Here is a 17,636-nt window from a genome sequence, read left to right as displayed (position 1 = left end):
GGGCTTGCAAAACACATGCTCCATCTCTTTAAGAACCCTTGGGTGGATGTCATCTGGGTTGGCAACCTGATCTATTTTAAGGTTTCTAGTTCTATCTAAGATGATATCCTCATTTACAATTTTTCAGTTAACAGTTTAGCTTCCAGCTGGTAGGTGAGAATCATCTTCAGGATAAAAGCCTGATGCAAAGTAATCATTTAATCGCTCTGCCTTGCCTTGGGAGTTGATTCATATCTGTCCCTGAGAATCTTTCAATGGCCCGATACGGTCTTTAAAGGTCCTCTGACTCCGAACATAGCTAAAAAAGCTTTCACCATTTCTATCACAATTGTCTACTATCTTCTTCTCCAGTGACCTTTCAAATGCTCTGACAGCAGCTTTTGTTTCTTTTAATTGTGCATGATATTGTTTTCCTGTGAATTACATTCTATTAATCTATGAAAACAGTTTTGTTTAAGTCTAATTTGTCTTTGAACATGACTGATCAGACACCTTTGCTTAGTCGTGCCATGTGCCCTGCTTTTGATGTTAGGAACATACATGGTTTCTTTGTGCTTTAGTAACTAGAATGTCAAAACATTACTAACATTATTATTGCTGTTGTTTATATTATACATAGCTATCTATATGGTGTTCACAGTAGAAAATCCACGTGTACAGATTATGTTGATTTCCCCTTGTTTAGGCAGCTGACTCTTTCATGCTGTTTATGCCAGTGTTAACATCAAGTTCTGCATGCATTTCAAAAGTTGCTGCCTATGATGATTAGATGGATAGCAGGAAAGAATTAGAATAATAGAGTGAAACGGTTGTGTATGGAATGGAGCAGATGTCACAAATCTGTTGCCCATTCATATTGCCATTTATGCTGCCCCCAAATTGGCCCCACCATGAAACCATGTTGGGGGGGGCGGGGGAGACATAAAAATAAGACTAAATCTGAGTGAAGGACTCAGGGTTTATATAGGTAATCAGAGGCTTGATTCTGGCAGATTGTCACCCAATTCAAGCTCCAATTGCCAAAAAAAAAATCCCATCATTCAGGGTTGAGTACCAAAAAGTTAAATAAACCCAAAACATTCACTATTCCAAAAATTTCAGGCTTTCAGATCATGTTTCCTCAAAGTGGATTTAAATCCACTTTACATTAATACGAATTTTCAAAATTGTGAGCTTAAACTGTTGCTTTTAATCAAATGTAATTTACCATACAGGAGTTAGGCCTGTACCTTAGTCACATGGGGCCCGACATAAGGAGGGCGGCGGGTTCGCAGCGGGGGGTCGACTGGGCGCGTGGGTAACGCACCCAGTGATATCGGGGTGCTCCGCACGGAATCGCAGGCTAATTGGATCCACTTACCTTTGCTTCTGGGTTTTCGCGCTGGAAAGCTGCGCAGCGGGCGGACTGTGCATGCGCAGCATGGAATGTCAGCTGGAGGTGCCCTATTTAAAGGGGCAGTCCTCCATTGACTGATGCTGCAGGAAATAGGAAATATTACAGCATGGAGCAGCCCAGGGGGAAGGCTGCTCCCAGGTTTAATGATGCCTCATTCCAGGTATTATTGGATGGGGTGAGGAGGAGCAGGAGGACAGAGATCTTCCCCCCGGCGGGTGGGAGAAAGCGGCCTGCCTCTGCCACCAAGAGGGCCTGGCTCGAGGTGGCAGAGGAGGTCACCTGCATCACCAACATATCGCGCAGCTGCATACAGTGCAGGAGGCGCTTCAATGACTTAAGTAGGTCAGCCGAAGTGAGTACACTTACTCATTCCCCTACACTGACACATCATCGCCCCCACCCCACATCTCCTTCTGCACTGCCAACACTACTCTGTCACATCACTCCTCACACCCACTCAAAGCTCATCCTCATCTTACCTGCACTTACTCACCTCGCCAGTACTCATCCCGCCACTACCACTCAACCCAATCCTCATACGATTTCATGGCTCTATCTCATACTCACCCTCTCATGCATCTCTTTCACAGTCAGCCTCATTCAACCTGCCACTACCTGTGCTGCAGCCACAGGGCATGCATCACATATGTGCAGTAGGAAGCGTAAGGCAAACGTGTCGTGAGCATGAAGGGGATGCACAAGGGTGTTTGAGGGTTTGTCATGGTGTTTACCAATATTTAATTTCTGATCAACTCACATAACATATTATATTGTCACCACTACTGCCACATCTTTGCGAATCTTGTCTGGTTTGTGCAATAATGCCCTTTCCTGAGGATCACTATAAAGACCCACAACTGATGCCACCCATTGTGTCACTGCAGAGTGGGTGTAGGTATATTTGCAGGGCTCTTTTGTGCAGAGGACTGAGAGACGTCGGCGATGTCCCCGGTGGCTCCCTGGAAGGATGCGGAGGAGAAGTTGTTGAGGGCAGTGGTGACTTTGACAGGAACAGGTAAGAAGATGGTGCTCGGGCCAGCTGGGAGCAGCTCAGCACGAAGGAGGCTGCAGATGTCCACGACTACATATCGAGTGATTCTGAGCCTCTGTGTGCACTGCTGCTAAGAGAGGTCCAGGAAGCTGAGCCTCGGTCTGTAGACCCTGTGGCGAGGGTAGTGCCTTCTGCGACGCATCTCTCTCTGCGGTTGCCCTCCCTCCTGCTGTGCAGGTGGATGTGTCACAGCATTGTGTTGTGGGGCTCCACGTGTCAGAGGTGGATGGCGTGGCCGGCGAGGCTGGTGATGCTGTTCGTCCTCCGAGGAGGTCATGACTCAGCTACGGCGGCCCCCATCCAGAAGATGTACATCTGAGGGGGTCCGCAAGGTAGGTAAATGTGTCTGGACAACGGGGTAAGTGTGCAAGTTTGTGAATTTTATTGTTAGGAGGAGGGTGGTGGAGGCCAAACTTTGTCCAAAGTAACAGAGTGGCCTCCTGCACGGGAAACAGTCTCAGTTCATTGCAAAATCCCACCCCTCCTAAAATGTTATGTTAATCAGGTCTGAAATACCTTAATGAGTACTTTAAGTGGCACCCCGCCGGCTTTAATTGCCACTGGGGAACCCGGAAGTGGGAGGGTTGGAGCTGGGCTCCAGCCCAGCCCCGGGAATCCCTGATTTTCGCAGCCCCCCCGCTGCAAACGCACCCACTTGGGGGTGCGATAATCGAGCCCATGGTGTTTGTTACCTGTGATGTATAAAACCCTGAATGCCTGGGAAGATCATGAGCATAATTTTAGCTCAGAGCCTGGAAGGGGGCGGGGCGGGGGGGATTGAATCTGGGACTTTCCCGGACATCCTTACAATTTTGGCGTGAGGACATCTTTTATTTTTTTATTGACGGTTTCCCGCCCAACAGGCCGGCCTGATTGACAGGATGGTCTCAGACAGACGGGAGAAGAGCAAGGAAGAGGTAAGTGTTCAGGTAAGTCTTAGATTGGATGGGTGGGGGTGTTTGGGGGGGATTGGTGTGGTATCGGGGGGCATGAGGCATCAACAAGCATGGGTGTAAGTCATCGGGGAGGGGAGGGTCAGTCATCAGGAGGAGGATCGGGGCGGGGGGGTCATGGGGGGGGAAAACAGGGGTCAGTCACCGAGGGGAGTTTTGGGATCAGGGGTCGGTCACCAAGTGGGGGGAGTCAGGATCGGGGGTCATTGTGGGGGGTTGCGATCGTTGCGGGGGGAGTTTGCGATCGTTGTGGGGGGCGCCGTCGGCAATCATTGTTGGTGGGGGGGTCGCAGCAAGTGGGCTTGTTGGGCCTGGGGGAAGCACTCCTGCTCATCCAGGCCCACCAGCTGTGCTAAAAAGGCACTTACCTGCAGTTTCAGGCCTTGTCGCCTCCTCTCACACGACATGAAGAAGGAGACCCGTGAATCCTGGCTCCCAGAGGCTAAAATCACAAAACCTGAAAAAATGGAGGCCCGAAGCCTCCTTGAAAGGTTTTAGTGACCAACCCGCCTCCTGAGAGCAGGTTGGTTGCCTGCCCCTCATCCCGCCCCTGTGAAAACCGGAAATGGGCAGGTTGGAGGCGGGTTTGAAATTGTTGCAATTTTGAATGTCCCCCTGCCCCCAACCCACCCGTTTTTCTGGGTTAAAATCATGCCCCATGTTTTGTTACGCAATTTAGATACTTCTAAATTTTGTGAGTTGAAGTCTAAATTTGATTCACGTTGCTCAAAACTGAAATCGGTCACACAGACAGATGAAGATGCCGAGCAAAGAAGTTCTCAAGAGGGGTGCATTAAATCCCTCCCAAGGGCAAAAATTCCAATGTGCCATCCAGGAAAACTCCTGCACACATTTTGGTTGATACCATTCATTGTGAAACAACAAACAAAAGGCCCAGTTTTTCAATCTGACACATTCACCTCTGCAGTGTATGGTGTCAACAAATTCTATCCCACATAGTGACATGCTATAAGAAAGAACACGAGAGGAACCAATCCCGCAGGGGATTAATTGTGATGATGATAAATGATCCGTAAAAGAATTAGTCAAAATCTTTTGTTAATGTTAAGCATTTTGGAGCTCTGACCCACATTCATTTGTCATAAGTAGCAGTTTGTTGCCATGACAGCAAACAAAACCTACAATATTCTTCTCATCCACACATTTCACAGCTTGTGTTTTTTTTAAACCAAGTCCATTGTTTACTCAGTTGCGCATTTTTCCTAAATCAGCAGACTGTCAGTAGGAGAAAATGGATACCACATCTAAAGTAACATTGAGTTAGATTTAAAGGTACTTAAGCCTAAACTTTACAGTATAAAGATAAATAGGTTGCCAGAATATGTGTCAAAATTTTCAGATCAAAATTATTACTGGAACAGGACAAAATTTATAATTAAATAAATTCTCTCATTGGTTTATGGATTAAGAACATAAGAAATAGGATCAGGAGTAGACCATATTAAGTTTAGGAAGGCATCACAAAACCAATCAAGTGGAACACAAAACAGAAAGACATGGAATATAATGCATAAAATCAATCTAGTTAATAAAAGATAAACTCTCATCTGTGGTGATCTACTGGATGGCACTGGAACATTTTTTTAGTTACCCAGGTGCCTATCATATACGGAAACTCATCACTGTGCTGAAGAATCTCGAAACCAGGCTTGTGAGAAATCCAAACAAAAAGCGAAAAACTGACAATGCTGGAAAACAAACAAAAACAGGTCAATCAGGATCTACCCCTGAAACGTTAGCTTATCTGTTGTTTCCACAGATGCTGACTGATCTGTTTAATATTTTCTGTTATAAGAAGTCCACACAGATAATGGGGTCGATTTTCAATTTGTTACCCAGGCCTAAAACTAGTACTGCGGATCGGCCGCCTGACATGGAAACCGCTCGATTTTCATTTCCATTCACTTCAATGATTTAAACAGAAATTAAATTCAGGCGGTTTCTATAACAAATTCTATGGCTGTAATAAACAGATATAAGTGTGTCACTTAGATGTACATCCACCTCCATAAAATTACCCTCCTCCATCTCTATGTCAGCCCATTTATGGCTGAAACCCTCATCCAGGCCTTCATAACTCGACTATTCCAATGCTCTCCTGGCTGGCCTCCCATCCTCCATAAATTTTAGCTTATCCAAAACTCCACTGCCTATATTCTATCACACACTAAATTCTGCTCATCCATTACCCATGTTCTCACTGGCTTATCCTAATGTTTAATTCCCTCCATGGCCTCTCCTCTCGCTATCTCTAACTTCTTCCAGCGCTACAACACAACGTCCCCCAAAACACTCTATTCCCATAACTACTGTCTCTTGTGCACCACCATCCTTCCACCCCCCCACCATCTTCGCTCCACCATTGACGACTGTGCTTTCAATCACCTAGGTCCCATGTTCTGGAATTCCCTCCCTAAATCTCCCTGCCACTCCATCTTCCTCTCCTCCTTTAAGACCCTGCTTAAAACCTATCTCTTACCTGTACTATTATTTGCTTCTTTGACTCAGTGTCCATATTTTTCCTTTGTGCTTTTATGAAGTACCTTAGGATGTTTTTCATTTAATCAGAATGGACTTGACTTATTTAGTTACCATAATCTAATGGCCCAGGCTACGAGAAGAGATAAGAGAAGCTTAAGCTTTGTAGTCTGGAGAAAAGAATGTTAGAGCGGGACCTCATTGAGGTATATGAACGTATTAAATGGCATTATCAGAAATCTGGATTTCTGATCACGCCACCACAGAGGGATTTTCATGTAATATGTTAAAAATGCTACATTGAGTTAAACTTAGCTCTCCTGGGTTAAATTCACAGGACAACAGGGCTGTGAGATACAGATGAGGCATCAACTGGGATGTCTGAACCACGAAAGCCTGTTTGGACATTTCACAACATCCACACCTATTCTGGTTGAGATGATTTGATTCACTTGAGCTCAGCAGGAGTAGTTGCCATGGTCCATTCACCAAACAATAACAGCGTCATCTTTGCCAGCAGGTTTGATAATGATATTGGGATTGGACCTATGGGAACATGATACTGCAAGTTCAGAGAGAGATAGATTAGATCAAGTGAGGGGGTAGAGAAACTGTCCCGGCTGAGGCTGAACGGCAACTCCCTAACATCTTCTCCCATCTCCCCTAAGAACACAACCCCATTACTGAATCTCAAGGCATTATTTCCCAGACTGTTACTGACCTCATCTCTTCTGGAAATCTTCCCCCCATGATCTCCAATTACTTATTTCCCCAACCCCCACGCAGCCTGATTCTACCTCCCCCTCAGGATACATGAACAGGACTGTTCCAGTAAACCAATCATTTCAGCCTGCTCCTGTCCCATTGAACTTATTTCCTCTTATCTTGATTCTATTTTTCCCCCCTTGTCCTGTCCCTACCCACCTGCATCCACGATTCGTCTGACGCCCTATGGCACTTGAACGAACGGCAGTTTTCCGGCTCAAACCATCTCCTTTACACTATGGACGTTTAGTTCCTCTAGGGGTCAGCCTTGGTAGCACTCACGCTTGAGTCAGAAGGTTGTGGGTTCATGCCCGACTCCAGGATTTGAGCACATAGTCTAAGAAGACACTTCAGTGCAGTACTGAGGAAGTGCTGCACTGTCGGAGGTCCTGCCTTTTGGATGAGACTGAGGCCTCATCTGCCCTTCTCAGGGGGACGTAAAGATCTCATGACACTTTTCAAAGAAGAGCAGGGGAGTTCTTGCGGTGTCCTGGCCAACATTTATCCCTCAACCAACACCACCAAAAAACAGATTATCTGGTCATTTATCTCATTTCTATTTGTGGGACCTTGCAGTGAGCAAATTGGCTGGTGTGTTTCCCTACATTACAACAATGACTACACTTCAAAAGTACTTCATTGGCTGTGAAGTGCTTTGGGATGTCCTGAGGTTGTGAAAAATGTTATATAAATGCAGGTTCTTTCTTTGCACCTCCATCCCTCACCAGAATGGCCTGCGGACCCTGAACTTCTTCCTCAAACAGTGGCTCAACCAGTCCATGACTACTACCTTCCTCCACCTCTCAATTTTTTAAAAATTCAACTCAATTCCTCCAATGTAAAGGTGTTGCTATGGGAATTTGCATGGGTCTAGCTATGCCTGTCTTTTTATAGGATATGGTGAAGACTCTTTGTTCCAGTCCCACTCAGGATCCCTCCCTGACTTCTTTTTCATTACATCCAGTACTGTGTCAATGCTGCATCCTGTTCCCATCCTGATCTAGAGAAGTTCAATGATTTTACTTCCAATTTCCACCCCTTCTTTACTTTTACATAGTCCATCTCTGACTCTTCCTTTTCTTCTTGGACTTCTTTGTCTGTCTCAGGGGATGGGTTTTCAATTGACATCTATTACAAGCCCACCAACTCCCACAACTACCTGGATTATACATCTTCCCATTCCATCTCCTGTAAAGACCCTTTTCCCAGTTTCTCCATTGCATCTGTTCTGATGATGCCACCTTTCACATCAAAAATGTCCTCCTTTTTCCTTAGCTGAGGATTCCTCTCCACCATGGTAAACAAGACCCTCAACCGAATCCATCCCATTTTCCATGCATTTGCCATCACCCCTTCACCCCCAGAGTCGTGTTTGGGTCCCTTTTGTCGTCACCTTCCACCCATTGGCCTCTGCGTTTCACAAATCATTTTCTACCATTTCTGCCATCACCTACATGATCCGACCACCAAACACATCGTGTTTGCTGCTTTTTAGACCAGGAGGCCGTTGATCGGCATTCAGTTATCATGGTCACGCTGGAGCAATTAACAGAGAGGATCACGTGAAGGTGGACTCAAAACAGCAGTGGTTTCTGTGGACTTGTCTGCAGCATATGATACAGTGTGGAGGGACAGTCTATTGCTGATAATGTCTAGAATAGTATGCGGCAAACCAACATAGTGCCTACTAACAGTCATCCTTATCAACCGCAAGTTCCATGTACATCTCATGGAGCAGATAAGCAGACCTTGACTACTGAATAACGGCCTCCCACAGGACTCAGCCTCGGTAGCATTGTTTTTTTAACATTTACATCAGTGATATCCCGTCAATCCAGTCAAGGAAATATGGATATGCAGATGATCCTGTGATAGCCATCCAAGCCTAAAATACTTGAGGACTATTATAAATTCTAGCTGCTTCATCCGAATCCTCGGAAAACGTTTGTCTCTGCCTTTTATTTGGGCAACCAACATGCAAAGAAGTGCCTTCTGTGGTACTGAACTCAGGCATGAGGACTTCCCAAATTACCTTGAAGTGGTTCTGGATCATATACCATCACATCTGACAAAAACTGATGCCAAGATAAAGAGTAGGATTAACTTAATCCACAAATTAGCTGGGACCAGCTGGAGAGCAGATGCTCACACTCTGCGAATAGCCACCTTGTTTTCTCAGTAGCTGAATTGTTGTGTATCAACATGGGCAGGAAGTGCACATGCAAATCTTGTGGACATGCAACTATAAGATTCTTCACAGAAGTGCTGAAACCAACACCGACAGTCCGGCTCCCTGTCCTCGCCCATATCCTGCCATTACCTCTCAGAAGAGAAGCAACAATAATCAGAGAACGCAACCGGGTCCTAGCAAACTCACATCTGTTTATTAATGAAGATCTCCAGAAACTCCAAGAACACCTTCTGGTTAGCGACCGAAACTCTCAAAAACCTTGGAACTCTCACCTAAAGTTAATTGGCGGAGAATGTGGGAAACTCGCAGGATCAAAAATCAGGACCTGATCTTGGACCCTGCAGATCAAATACCCGGCTTCACCATCCCACGTAAAATATGGTCACTGCGAGCCACATCAGAACTTCAAAGAGAGTGGATTGTGAACTGAGTGGGAATTTGAGAATTGTGAGAGTGGGACCCTAGTAAAGTAGTGGGTGAATTGAAATTAAAATTTAGTTTAAAATTTAATTTAGAACTTTAAAACTTTAAAATAAACTGCAAGTCAGTTTACAGATACTGCAAGTCAGAGGCAATTAACAGTCAAGAGTCAATCAGCTGTAAGTGATTGAATGCATAGAGAGTAATTACTATGAGTTGGAAGCTGATTGAGCAGTTGAAACTACTATTCTCAAAAGGTGTATAAAGTAAAAGGCTATCTGCTGAAGTACAGAGTGGGCATTGCAAAGAGAGTGGATTGTGAACCGAGTGGGAACTTGAGAACATGGTGAGAGTGGGACTCTGGTAAAGTAGTGAACATAAGATATAGAAGCAGGAATCGGCCATACGGCCCCTCGAGCCTGCTCCGCCATTCAATAAGATCATGGCTGATCTTCAACCTCAACTCCACTTTCCCACCAGATTCCCATATCCCTTGATTTCCTTAGGATCCAAAAATCTATCTATCTTGAATATACTCAATGACTGAGCATCCACAGCCCTCTGGGGTGAAGAATTCCAAATATTCACGACCCTCTGGGTGAAGAAATTTCTCATCTCAGTCCTAAATGACCGATCCCTTATCCTGAGAGAATGTCCCCAGGTTCTAGAATCTCCAGCCAGGGGAAACATCCTCTCAGCATCTACCCTGTCAAGCTCTCTTAGGGTCTTATATGTTTCAATCTGATCACCTCATTTTTCTAAACTCAGAGAACATAGGCCCATTCTACTCAAACTCTCCCTGTAGGACAACCATCTCATCCCAGGAATCAATCTAGTGAACCTTCATTTCACCATCTCTAAGGCAAGTATATCCTTCCTTAGGTAAGGAGACCAAAACTGCACACAGTACTCCAGATGTGGACTCACCAAAGCCATGTACAATTGCAGCAAGACTTCCTTACTCTTATACTCCAACCACCGTGCAATAAAGGCCAACATACCGTTTGCCTTCCTAATTGCTTGTTGTACCTGCATGTTAACTTTCTGTGTTTCGTGTACAAGGACACCCCAATACCTCTGAACACCAACATTTAATAGTTCCTCATCATTTAAAAAATATTCTGTTTTTCTATTCTTTCTACCAAAGTGAATAACCTCACATTTCCCCACATTATACTCCATCTGCCACCTTCTTGCCCATTCATTTAACCTGTTTATATCCCTTTGCAGACCCTTTGCGTCTTCCTCACAGCTTACTTTCCCACTTAGCTTTGTATCGTCAGCAGACTTGGATACATTATACTCGGTCCCTTCATCTAAGTCCTTAACATAGATTGTAAATAGCTGAGGCCCAAGCATCAATCTCTGCGGCAACCCACTTGATACAACCTGCCAACCCGAAAATGATCCGTTTATTCCTACTCTCTGTTTTCTGGCCGTTAATCAATCCTCAATCCATGCAAATATATTATCGCTGATCCCACGAGCCCTAATCTTGTGTAACAACTTGTGGCACCTTATCGAATGACTTATGAAAATCCAAATATACTACGTCCATTGGTTCTCCCTTATCCACCCCACTAGTTACACCCTCAAAAAACTCTAACAGACTTGTTAAACACGTTTTCCCTTTCATAAAACCGTATTGACTCTGCATAATCATTTTATGATTTTCTAAGTGTCCCATTACCACGTCCCTAACAATAGACTCCAGCATTTTCCTTACCACTGATGTCAGGCTAACTGGCCTATAGTTCCCTGTTTTCTCTTTCCCTCCTTTCTTGAATAGCAGGGTTACATTTGCTACCTTCCAATCCATGGGGACCGTTCTAGAATCTAGGGAATTCTGGAAGATCAAAACCAATACATCCACTTTCTCTGCAGCCACCTATTTTAAAACCCTAGGATGTAGGCCATCAGGTCCAGGGGATTTGTTGGCTTTTAGTCCCATTAATTTTTCTAAAACTTTTTCTTTACTAATCTTAATTACTTTATGTTCCTCCCTCTCATTAGACCCTTGGTTCCCCACTATTCCCGGTATGTTTTTTGTACCTTCTATTGTGAAGATAGATATAAAATATTTGTTTAATGTCTCTGCCATTTCTTTATTCCACATTATAATTTCTCCTGTCTCTGCCTCTAAGAGACCCAAGTTGACTTCTGCTAATCTCTTCCTTTTCATATACTTGTAGAAGCTCTTACAATCTGTTTTTATATTTCTTGCTAGTTTACTCTCATATTCAATTTTCTGCCACTTTATCAATTTCTTGTTTATACTTTGCTGATTTCTAAACCCCTCTCAATCCTCAGGCTTACAACTCTTTTTGGCAACATTGTAAGCCTCTTCTTTTAATCTAATACTATCCTTAACTTCTCTAGTTAGCCACGATGGGATCACTTTTCCCATGGAGTTTTTATTCCTCAAGGGTATGTATATTCAATGGGAATTATGAATTATTTCATTAAATGTTCACCAATGCTTATCTACCGTCACCGTAGGTGAATTGAAATTAAAATTTAGTTTAAAATATAACTTAAAATTTTAAAATAACATGCAAGTTAGTTAATATTTACCAGAAACTGCAAGTCAGTGGCTGTTAACAGTGAACAGTCAATCAGCTGTGAGTGATTGCCTGCACAGAGAGTAATTACCGTGAGCTGGAAGCTGATTGAGCAGGTGCAACTGCTGTTCTCAAAAGGTGTATAAAGTAGAAGGTTATCTACTGAAGCATAGGGTGCATCGCAAAGGATTGTGAACCGAGTGGGAACTTGAGAATTTGGTGAGAGTGGGAAGGAGGTTCCAATTTTTTTTCAATTAAAAAAGCGAAAAAAAACTAAAACAGACTAAAAAATAATTATCCACGTATAAATAAATGTAGACTAAGATATGACAGAGCAGGTTGTGTGTCTGGACTGCAGTATGTGGGAGTTTGAAGATATCGAGAATGTTCGCTGAAGTTTGCACAGTGTTCAGTTTCATTCGCAACCCTTCAGATAATGAAGCAGTCCAAGCCCGCATGCAGCAAGACCTGGACAACATCCAGGTTTGGGCTGATAAGTGGCAAGTAACATTCGTGCCAGACAAGCGCCAGGCAATGACCATCTCCAACAAGAGAGAGTCTGACCACCTCCCCTTGACATTCAACAGCATTACTATCGCCGAATCCCCCACCATCAACATCCTGGGGGTCACCATTGACCAGAAACTTAACTGGACCAGCCACATAAATACTGTGGCTACAAGAGCAGGTCAGAGGCTGGGTATTTTGCAGCGAGTGACTCACCTCCTGACTCCCCAAAGCCTTTCCACCATCTACAAGGCACAAGTCAGGTGTGTGATGGAATACTCTCCACTTGCCTGGATGAGTGCAGCTCCAACAACACTCAAGAAGCTCGACACCATCCAGGACAAAGCAGCCCGCTTGATTGGCACCCCATCCACCACCCTAAACATTCACTCCCTTTACCACCAGCGCACCGTGGCTGCAGTGTGTACCATCTACAGGATGCACTGCAGCAACTCGCCAAGGCTTCTTCGACAACACCTTCCAAACCCGCGACCTCTACCACCTAGAAGGACAAGGGCATCAGGCACATGGGAACAACATCACCTGCACGTTCCCCTCCAAGTCACACACCATCCCGACTTGGAAATATATCACCGTTCCTTCATCATCGCTGGATCAAAATCCTGGAACTCCCTACCTAGCAGCTCTGTGGGAGAATCTTCACCACACAGACTGCAGCGGTTCAAGAAGGCAGCTCACCACCACCTTCTCAAGGGCAACTAGGGATGGGCAATAAATGTCGGCCTCGCCTGTGATGCCCACATCCCACGAACAAATAAAAAAAAATGTCCCAAGCAAACACATCTGCAGTAGATATCTCCGCCTCGAATCTCGCCAGCTCAGAGTCATTGAGCCGGAGTGCGAGTTGGAGACACTCTGACACGTAAGGGAGGGGGAGGAGTATCTGGACAGTTTGCTCCGGACCTCGTAGAGAGGCACAGGATCAGAACGGGGTTGGTGTGACCGATAGTGTACAGAGTAAGGGGAACCCAGGTGAGATAGGGAACGAGGATCCACAGAAACTGATCCTATCCAACAGGTACAATGTACTTGCTACCTTTGAGGTTAAGGATAAAGACTGTTGGAAGGTCAGCCAGAAAGCTGACCATGGCACCCTGGAGCAGGAGGCTGTCCAAAGGGATGGGAGGAGGAGGCGAAACGTGATGTGGTAGTTGTAGGGGATTCAATAGCATCCTTTGTAACCAAGATCAAGAGTCCCACATGGTATGTTGCCTACCTGGTGCCAGGGAGAGGGACATCTCGAACCGGCTTGAAAGGATATTGGAGGGGGAGGGGGAGGATCCAGTGGTTGTGGTCCATGTTGGGACCAACAACATAGGAAAGAGTAGGCAAGAGGTCCTGTTCAGAGAGTACCAGGAGCTAGAATCTCTGGATTATTACCCGAGCCACGTGCATATTGGTGTAGGGATAAGCAGATTAGGGAGGTGAACACGTGGCTGAAGGAGTGGTGTGGGAAAGAGAGGTTCCATTTCATGGGACACTGGCACCAGTATTGGGACAGGCCCTGCCTGAACTGGGCTGGGACCAGGGTCCTAGCGGAGAGGATAAATGGGGCGATCACAAGGACTTTAAACTAGTAAATGGCGGGGGTGGGGGGAGAGGGCTCAGATGGAAAAGATAGTATAAATAATAATTCCAAAACAAATGAAAAGAAGGGAGAGTAATAGTCAGAAATTATGCTTTAAGCACTACAGGTAAAGGGAAAACTAAAGATGTAAAGTAATTAAATCAGGAGAGAGAAATAAGAAATGTGTGAGAAAAACAATATTAGAGCAGAAGGACAGGTTAGGGTGTGTGGCCCAAATAAGCATTTGTACAAACACACGGAGTATAAGGAACAAATTGATTGAATTGCAGGTGCAAATTCAACTTGGAGGGTACAACATGGTAGCCATTACTGAGACATGGCTGCAAGACGGTCAGGACTGGGAACTGAATATACCAGGTTATAAGATCTACAGGAAGGATAGGGAAAGTGGTAGAGGGGGAGGAGTAGCCTTAATGATTAAGGATGAAATTCCGTCAGTGATAAGAGAGGATATAACGAGAGGTAAGCAGGCAATGGAGACTTTATGGGTAGAATTAAGAAATAGAAAAGGATTTAGGACTGTAGTGGGAGTTATGAATAGGCCCCCTGGTAGCAGCTGTGTAGTGGCAGAATGTATAAATGCAGAGTGGACAAGTATGTAGCAAAGGCAGAGTGGTTTTAATGGGTGATTTTAACTTTCATATTGATTGGGATAAGCAGACGAGCTCATATCAGAAAGGTAGCAAATTTCTTGAGTGTGTTCAGGACAGCTTTCTGTAACAATATGTCCTAGAACCAACAAGGGGACAGGCCATCTTAGATTTAATAATGAGTAATGAGCCAGATTTAGTTAACAGCCTAACGGTGCATGAAGATTTATCTAATAGCAATCATATTATGATCGAGTTTAACGTTGTGTTTGAAAGGGAGAAACCCGTATCAGCGACTAAGATTCTAAATTTAGGTAAGGCCAACTTCAACTGGATGAGACAGAGACTGTCCACAGTAAACTGGGCCAATCTGTTAATGGGTAAAATCTCAGATGATCAGTGGGAGGTGTTCAAAAAAGAATTTAACGTGATACAGAATCAGTTTATACCCCTAAGGGGCAAAAGCCCTACTTGCCAAAAAATAGCACAGATCCTGGTGACTGGGAGAGATACAAAGAACAGCAAAGGGTGACAAAAGTAAGAGCTACAAAAAGAGAGTATGAAAAGAAACTTGCATGGGATATCAAAATGAACACAATTTTTAAAATTATATTAGGAAAAAGAGGATGGTCAAGAGCAATGTGGGCTCTTTAAAAACTGATAATGGTGATATTGTAAATGAAAATAAGGAAATGGCAGATATGTTAAATAATTATTTTGCTTCAGTATTTACAGTAGAGGAAGAGGATAGCATGTCGGACGCCACAAGAAAACTAATTTTGAATCAGGGACAGGGATTCACCATAATTCATGTAATGAAGAAAATAATGGAACTAAAGAGTGACCAATCCCCAGGACCAGATAGTTTCCATCCCAGGGTTTTAAAGGAAGTAGGTGAGAACATTGCAGAAGCCCTAACTATAATCTTCCAATGTTCTCTCTATTCAGGAACCATTCCTTTAGATTGGAAAATTGCACATGTCACTCTGCTAATTAAGAAAGGTGAGAGAGGGAAACCAGGGAATTATAGACCAGTTAGCCTAACATCTGTTGTCAGGAAATTACTAGAGTCTATAATTAAGGACAGAGTGACTGAACACCTTGAAAATTTTCAGCTGATCAGAGAGGGCCAGCATGGATTTGTGAAGGGTAGGTCGTGCCTGACGAACCTGTTCGAATTTTTTGAAGAGGTGACTAAAGCAATGGACAGGGGAATGTCTATGGATGTTGTTTATACGGACTTCCAGAAGGCATTCAATATAGTCCCTCATAAGGTCACTAAAGTTGAAGCTCATGGAATTGAGGGCGAATTATTGACCTAGTTAGGAAATTGGCTGAGTGGCAGGAGACAGAGAATAGGGATAATGGCAGGACGTGACAGGTGGTGTTCCACAAGGATCTGTGTTAGGGCCTCAACTATTCACTGTATTTATTAACGACTTAGATGACGGGATAGAGTGTAATAAATTGGATAGGTGATGAAGGATAGAATACTAGAGCCTGATCTTCAGTTGCCTCGAAGCCTTTATTCACAGAGATCCACATTACCCACTCCACACCCTAGAAATGCTCTCATATAAATGGATACGAGAGTCCCTAATTGATACCCATTACCTGAATACAATTAACACTAATTGATATAAATCACACTGATCCAATTCCCTTTTGAAAGCCACAATTGGATCTGCCTCCACCACCCCTTCAGGCAGTGCTTTCCAGATCATGACCATTCGCTGTGTAAAAAAAGTCTTCCCTCGTGTCACCTTTGGATCTTTTGCCGATTACCTTAAATCTGTGTCCTTCGGTTCTCGACCCTTCTGCCAATGGGAACAGCTTCTCTCTATCTACTCTGTTTAGACCCCTCATGATTTTGAACACTTCTATCAAATTTCCTCTCAACCTTCTCTGCTCTGAGAAAAACCCCAACTTCTTCAGTCTATCCACGTAACTGAAGTCCCTCATCCCTGGTACCATTCTAGTAAATCTTTTCTGCACCCTCTCTAAGGCCTTCACATCCTAATGGAGTGCTGGCCTTTATATCTAGAGGACTAGAATACAAGGGGATAGAAGTTATGCTACATCTATACAAAACCCTGGTTAGACCACACCTCAAGTACTGTGTTCAGTTCTGGGCACCGCACCTTAGGAAGGATATATTGGCCTTGGAGGGAGTGCAGCGTATATTTACCAGAATGATACCTGGACTCTGAGGGTTAAATTACGAAGAAAGATTACACAAACTTTGGTTGTATTCCCTGAAATTTAGAAGGTTAAGGGATGATTTAATCGAAACTTTCAAGATATAAAGGGAAACTATTTCCATGGTTGGGGAGTCTAGGACTAGGAGACAAAGCCTAAAAATTAGAGCCAGGACTTTCAGGAGTGAAGTTAGGAAACACTTCTACACGCAAAGGGTGGTAGAAGTTTGGAACTCTCTTCTGAAAACGGTAGTTGATGCTAGCTCAATTGTTAATTTTAAATCTGAGATTGATAGATTTTTGTTAACCAAAGATATTAAGGGAAATGGGGCTAAGGCGGGTATATGAAGTTAGTTCACAGATCAACCATGATCTCACCGAATAGCGGAACAGGCTCAAGGGGCTAAATGCCCTATTCCTGTTCCTATCTTCCTATGGCTCATGTTCCATGGAGCCACTGCCACTTGCTGCCTCCTGTTATGCGCCACCTTCTCCCGCAAGAAAGCAGGACGTGTGTCGGTGAGAGTCCTGCAAGATGTTTGGGTGATGTGTCTGTTTTGGTTGAATGTCTGCCAGTGTGTGCGACCTGTGAGTTGTGGGTATGCGGCTTGCAACAGTGGTAACGTGTGAGGGTGAGAGGAAGCATCTGATTGGAAGAGTTGAGTACTGATTGAGAGGGTTTCTTGGTAGGTAGGTGATGGAGGATGTAGTGCTGAGAAACCTTTATTCAACGTTTTGAAAGAACTCAACAGTTTATAAACATAAGGACGGGATCCGCATCTGTGTTTTACATGTGCGATTTCTGATCTCTGTTCAGACCCTTATCTTGTATTTTGAAAATGTAAGTGTCCCGCAAACTTTGAGCAGCCAAGTTGTTGCTCATTAAAAATTCCAGA

General features: G+C 44.2%; 1 protein-coding gene across 1 annotated transcript in view; it reads right to left on the bottom strand.

The window, feature by feature from the left end:
* The window catches only part of spock1 (SPARC (osteonectin), cwcv and kazal like domains proteoglycan 1), a 480,071-nt gene that overhangs the window by 171,162 nt on the left and 291,273 nt on the right, over positions 1-17,636 (bottom strand). The gene's annotated exons all lie outside the window — the stretch shown is intronic.

This window comes from Heptranchias perlo, chromosome 14 (assembly GCF_035084215.1).
Source record: "Heptranchias perlo isolate sHepPer1 chromosome 14, sHepPer1.hap1, whole genome shotgun sequence".
NCBI lineage: Eukaryota > Metazoa > Chordata > Chondrichthyes > Hexanchiformes > Hexanchidae > Heptranchias > Heptranchias perlo.
Note: the sequence above shows the minus strand (reverse complement) of the source record. Positions and strands in the feature narration are given on the sequence as shown.